The 6,683-nt window shown below is 30.5% G+C and overlaps 1 pseudogene; it reads left to right on the forward strand.

Annotated features, from left to right (window-relative positions):
• Nucleotides 1–3,066: 3,066 nt before the first annotated feature.
• On the forward strand, nt 3,067–5,116 carry LOC120085353 (protein ULTRAPETALA 1 pseudogene; annotated as a pseudogene).
• The last annotated feature ends 1,567 nt before the right edge of the window (nt 5,117–6,683 follow it).

Raw genomic sequence — 6,683 nt, forward strand, 5'->3', positions numbered from 1 at the left:
TAAATGGGCTTTGATTTTTATATGATTTGTAAATTTCAAAATCTATTATTTTTTTAGATAATTATTTTAATCAACAAAATTGTTGAAAATATTTTCAAATATAGCAAAATGTCATCGTCAAACTGATAAACAGTGACACTTTATTACATATATAAATAAATTTATTTATTTTCTTATGTTTGAAAACAATGATTTTATTTTTATGTTTTCTTTAATTTTGTGCATTGAAAAAACACTTTAACTAAAATTTTAAAACTACTAAAAGTATGTGTAAAATTCTCCATAATACATCTGTTTTATTTTTGAAGTTTGATTAAGATTTCAATCAGATGCTTTAAAGTCTTAAGGTCGAGAGGTTCTCATGTTAGCTTAATGTGATTATATTTAGTCTAATGTGGCTCAAAATTAACTTTTCTTAATTATTGAACTGAATAATTAGCATTAAAATTGAAGCCTAGACTGAATTTATTGGCTGAATTTCGTGCAAATTAGAGAACTATTCTAGTAAAAAAAAAAACAAAAACGAAAACAAGTGACTTTCAAACTATATTTGGGAAAAACATGTTTTTTTTTGTCATTTATTGGAATGTATTTAGATGTAATTAATTTGACCAAATTTGAGTTCTGATTGAGAGTGGAAACGACGAGAAAAGAGATCATTTTGCTTTAAATTAAACATAAGTTAAAAGAGGAAATAATGTAGAAACATGTGTGTCTCTCTACTTTATTGCATCAAGATTCCTAATATGTCGTCTAACTATATTCTTAATGTACAACATGTCGGTTAATTCATTGTAAAGATACATTCATTGTAAACGCGTCTCACCCAATAACGATAATAATAAAAAAAAAAAAAAAAAAAAAAACTTATTTTTCTAGATAGTATCAAACCACTTGTTTTTTTGTTGTTAATATTTTAAACTACAATATATCCTTAATTTACCCAATTATTTTAAATCTTTTTAATTCGAGTGTAATTTTATAAACAAAATTATTTCTTTCTTAATTTTGAAACCTTATTTGATTTCTTAAAATACTCTAGAAAGTTTGATAATAAAACAAAGAAACGTATGAATAAAAATAGTGTTTATAAACTAATTAATATTTTTTTAAAAATCAAATGAATGCATCCAAATGGTGTCTTTTTGTAAAACTTCTTTTTGACAAAAATTTAAAATTTGTTATTGATATTGGAATTTCTATTAAAAATTCAAATATTTCTCCAAGGAAAATGGAAAGTAATAAGGAACTTTTAAAATTCAATCACAATAAACAAAATAAAGAAAACCCTCTTTGGATAATAATTTTATTTTTTTTTAATCCATTTTGTAAATGTGTGATTGCCTTCCTCTAATTTTCTTTATTTTAGGTATTCACATTTTTTTATGAAATATTTAAATTTTTGGTCAAATTAAAAAATAAAAAACAGATTTTTACAAATATTATTTTTAAATATAGAAAAATAAATCAAAATATTTATAAAATATAACAAAATTTTAGAACTATCAGTGATAGATGCTGATAGACACTGATAGACTTCTATCAGCGTCTATCAACGTCTATCATAGATAGTTCTAAAATTTTGCTATATCTTGTAAATATTTTCAACAAGTTTTACCATTTGAAGTAATTTTCCTTTTTAAAAACTACTTTTTTTTATACTCAGTTACTTTTTTTTAAAAAAAATTAAGCTTACCAACACTATTTCCACCCCTAATTTTTTTAATGCAAACTATTATTTCCAAGTATTCTAACTATTTCCACCCCTAATTCTTTTAAAGCGGACTATTATGTCCAAGTATTCTAACAAACCAAAGCCACAAGATTAAAAAAAAAAATGTTTAAATGCTACCTAGGATTTTGTACTTTTGATTTTGGTTCATTTTGGTCCCTGTACTTTTAAAATGTTCATTTTGATTCCTATACTTTCAACTTTGGTTCATTTTTGTCTCCATAGTTTCAAATTTTTCATTTTGATCTTTATGCTTTCAAAAGAGATTATTTTGATCCTTGTAATTTTAAAAAAGTAACCAATTTGCTCCCTTCAAAATGAAGTAAAAATGAAAATGAAAGGACCAAAACGGTTATTTTTTGAATAGTACGGTACAAGGACCAAAATGAATATTTTGAAAATATAATGACCAAGATGAACCAAAATTGAAAATATAAGAACTAAAATGAACAGTTTAAAAGTATAGAAACTAAAATAAACCAAAACCAAAAGTATAAAGACCAAAATAGTACTTAAAAATATTATTATTATTATTATTATTATACTCAAATGATCAAATCTCAACTATCAATAAAACAATTCTCCTGCCTTGCAAAACAAATAAATATGAAAATAAAAATAAAAAAAATTAATAATTTAAGTATTGAGAAATGTGAGGATACGAACAGGTAAATCACTAGGGGTGAGCATAAAGGTATCGAAAATCGATCCAATTGATCGAAACCGATGGAATTGAGGTCGGTTGGTTTTTGGTTTTCATATAAAAAAATTGGAAAATCGACCGACCGACCAACCGATATAAATATTAAAAATAAATATTAAGTCAACTACCATCAACCCAATCCTATTTAGTATTGATTTATTATTTTCTTTTTATGTTGCCTCAATTTCAAGTCCACTAGATGATTGATTTAAATTTTTTCATTAAATTTAAAAAAGTTACAAATTATATTAACCTAACCATAGCCCTCAATCAATTCATTTTTTATTCACTTCGACTTTGCTTGCCAGAAAACAAATCTCAACAAAACCGACCAACGGTCAGATTTTAGGCTTTTTTTGGTCGGTTTTTTTCCCAAAATCGATACCGATCGATAGATGCATACCCCTAAAATCACAATGACCTTTTAGTTCTCCACAATACAACAAAATCCCTTATTTGTGTGTATATATATATGATCCTTGAAAAGGAGTTTATTTTTATTTATTTATGGGAAAATTTATTGGTGGGGCATTAGAAGAAGAAGAAAGAGGAAGATTTAGGGTTGAAATAAAATAAAATATTAAAAACAATAATGATGAGATCAGAAGAAAATATTAGTAGTAATTAGGGAATGTTTGAAGAAGAAGAAGTTCAGAAAATGGAAGGGTTTGTTACAGGATCGGATTACATAGAGAGCTTCAATGCTGCTGCACCACCAACAAATATGACCATTCTTCTGCTACACGTAGAGTTTCTTCTTCTAGCGATTCTTCAGCAACAAAGTTTATATTAATACTAAAATATCACAGTCTATTGTCTAATAAAATTTTTTTGCTATATTTTTAAATATTTTTATTCATTTTCCTATATTTGAAAACAACTTTATTTTTTAACTGCTTAAAAAAAAAGTTTAAATACTATTCTTATTCTCTATAATTTATATTTTGGTTTATTTGGTTATTGTACTTTCAATTTTGATTCTTTTTAAGATTTGTATATCACTTTGATCATTGAAAATGATATTATGGAATAAAGGAATCAAACTAAACATTTTGAAAGTATAGACAACAAAATGAACCAAAGTTGAAATTATACGACTAAAATGAACAACAAGGATTAAAGTAATATTATTTCAAATAGGTTCTTAGATAGTGATAAAAATTTATAATGGCGTTTGAGAGTGATTTTTAAATAAATTAGAATCATTTTTGTTGTATAAAATTACTTTTAACATTTTTTTTTTTAATAATGATTTAGATAGATTTTGATGGTATGAAAATTTTTAAAAGCAAACCTGCATTAGTTTGATTTGGAAGGATTGAAGTGATATTATAGAGTGATTTTGAACATGGAGCCAAAGTGTTTTTTTTTTTTTTTTTTCTCAACAATTTCAAAACCAATCTTTCAAATTTGCCCTTTTCAAAATGGTCATAGTTAAATCACTTTTTCATTTTTAAAGTTTGCTCAAATACATATTTTTAGTGATTTGAAATTACTTAGATTGGTATTAAATTTATGTTTAAAAAATGTAAAACCAAACATTAAATTGGGGTTGGATATTTAAAAGCATGTTTTAAAGTGATTTTCATTTTTTCACCTGTAAAATTTGAGTGGCTACAACATTAAAGTTTGTATTACATCCTAACCAACTTTTTTTTATGCTAGAGACATAATTTTTAAACAGTAAAATTCTATAAAGTTAAGGATTGATCAATCCTTGTTTCAAGAGGAAAAAGGACAAGAATAAATGTACTTTCAAATCCATATTATTCTTCTTGTAATTCAATGTTGTTTTGGAGTTGAACATTATTAGGGAAGCTGGCTCCATAGGAATTTGAGAAGCATTATCAAAGAGAAGGGATCAAGAAATGGAAGAGCAACATCTGGGTTTCAGTTGAAGGAGTGAAGGTTCCATTGTGGAGAACTTGCTTGCTTAAATACTACAAGCATTCTGAAAATGAGTCCTACTGGACTTCTTATGCCCTTCATCGACGCAACTTCCACCGGGACGAGTTCATCTGCTGCTCTGACTGCAAGAAGGAACGACGGTTTCGTCTTCGAACTAGAGACCGATGTCAAATCTACCATAATGCAATCGCTAATCAGAGATGGAAATGTGCTGATCGTCCTTATGACATGTAAGTTATGTCCGTTTTGTAGTTTGTTCGGAATTTGCACAAGACTTAACAAGTGAATTGTTGATATGAAATAGAGAGTATTAACTATTAATTTTAAGCTTAATAATAAGTACTGGGGTTGGATGGTTTATTTCATTAATAAGTTGCCTTGGCTTACAAGTCTTGTCAACCTATGTTACAGAATAACATGCGATGACGACAAGGAGCGGGAGAGTAGAAAGAGTTGTCGGGGCTGTCCACGATCGTCAAAGTGACAAGGCTGCACGCCCTGTGTGTGTTTCGGATGTCTCCGATGCCGCTTCTTGGACTACCATTGTCGTGCCTGCATCGACTTTGTGCAGAATACAGCACCTTGAGCTTGTATTTGAAACTTCGTTGATGAGTTCTAATGGCCATTGGAGCATTCTATATTTGTGACTGATGCAAGTTTCTTAGAGTTTTGAAGGAAAAGAAAAAGGGAACAATACAATTGAACATGTGACCGTTTTCACAGTTAGCTGACAGCAAATCCTTCTCTCTTACATTCTATCCATCCAGTGTCAGTAGAAGCTATTCATATGTTAGATTTCACAATGCATGGAATAAAATTGATGATGAAGAAAAGAATACCTCTCTTTTTTATATTGCATAATTTAACCCATGTATACTCAAAGTTTGCTTCTTATGTTTGGCGAGACAAAAATGATTTAAAATTATTTATGCCCGTTTGGTAATCACTTAGATTTTATTTTTATTTTTGAAAATTAAGCTTATAGTGACTACTTTCCACCTTCAAATTTATTTATTTATTATCTACTTTTTATCAAAAAAACCAAACCAAAATTTGAAAACTAAAAAAAATAACTTTTAAAAACTTGTTTTTCGTTTTGAAATTTGGCTAAGAATCCAACTATTATATTTAAGAAATATGCAAATCATGTAGGAAATAAGGAAGAAATAAGCTTTATTTTCAAAAATTAAAAACTTTAGTTACTGTTGAAATACGTTGAATTAGCCCTAAGAGCATTTTTGTAATTTATACTATATTTGCTAAATTAGGGTTTCACCTCATTCTATTTATATCTAATGTTGGGTCTGTATGTATACATTAAATAATAAGTCTTTTTCTACCGTGGTTTTTCTTCCCTGAATTAGGGTTTTCCATGTAAACTCCTTGTGTCGTCTTCTTTTCTTCTATTTCAATATGGTATCAGAGCAAGGTGATGAAACCCTAGCCCTGATAGAAGAAACTCAGTCATCAAACTTGATAGGTGAAGGTACGCTGACTAATGAGGTTGTGATTCAAGCAGCAGTTGACCGCTATCTTCGAACCATCATCCCAGGTGGCTCAGTCGAACAGATCCAGCTAGCGAGCTGAACAGTAGGTGGTGGACTTGCTCCAACCGGCGCGCCGATTAGCTTCCAGACTCAGCCGTTCCAGTCGAAAACCATCGAGGAAGGTCTCTTTGCTTCGCACGCTCTCCAGTCGACGAACGCGAGCGGTTCACAACCGATCGGACCCTCGACTTCGCACGCGACCGTCTCAGCTTCGCACGTCCTCCAGCCGGCACACGCGAACGATTTACAGCCGATCGGTCCTTCTGCGTCGCACAGAACCGGATCTGCATCAGATGGTCGTGGGTTTGCTCTAGCTGCCGGGTCGGGTCAGATCGACGCGATTTCTTCAACCTCACAGCCAATTGCCGAGCCTTTTTTCCGTTATCCACCATCGCAGCCGTCTCGGAACAACGCCGGTCACGGGTTGCCGAACTTTGCCGCCGGTGGACTTCCGGCAATAGCTTCTTCACAGTACCATGGTAGGCAGCTTCTTCCTCATGTTTATCCAATTCAGCCTCAGTTTCGAATGGGTGATTCCGTTGAAGAAAATCCCATGGTTTTTGGACAGAAAAATTCCAAATCTGAATCTCATGGGGAACTCCAACAACAATTGGTTAGTCTCCAGCAACAAATGGCCGCCCTTGGAGCTAGATTGAATGGCCATGATTCTTCCCCGATGTATTTAGAAAATCCGGTATCAATGTTTCCTACTCTTCTTACTACTAATTTTTTATCTGGAACTATTGGAAATTCTGTAGGAATGATCACGAGAGAGAAGTTGGATGGGCAAAAT

The sequence above is a fragment of the Benincasa hispida genome, chromosome 9 (assembly GCF_027475165.1).
Source record: "Benincasa hispida cultivar pf3 chromosome 9, pf3_genome.v1.1, whole genome shotgun sequence".
NCBI lineage: Eukaryota > Viridiplantae > Streptophyta > Magnoliopsida > Cucurbitales > Cucurbitaceae > Benincasa > Benincasa hispida.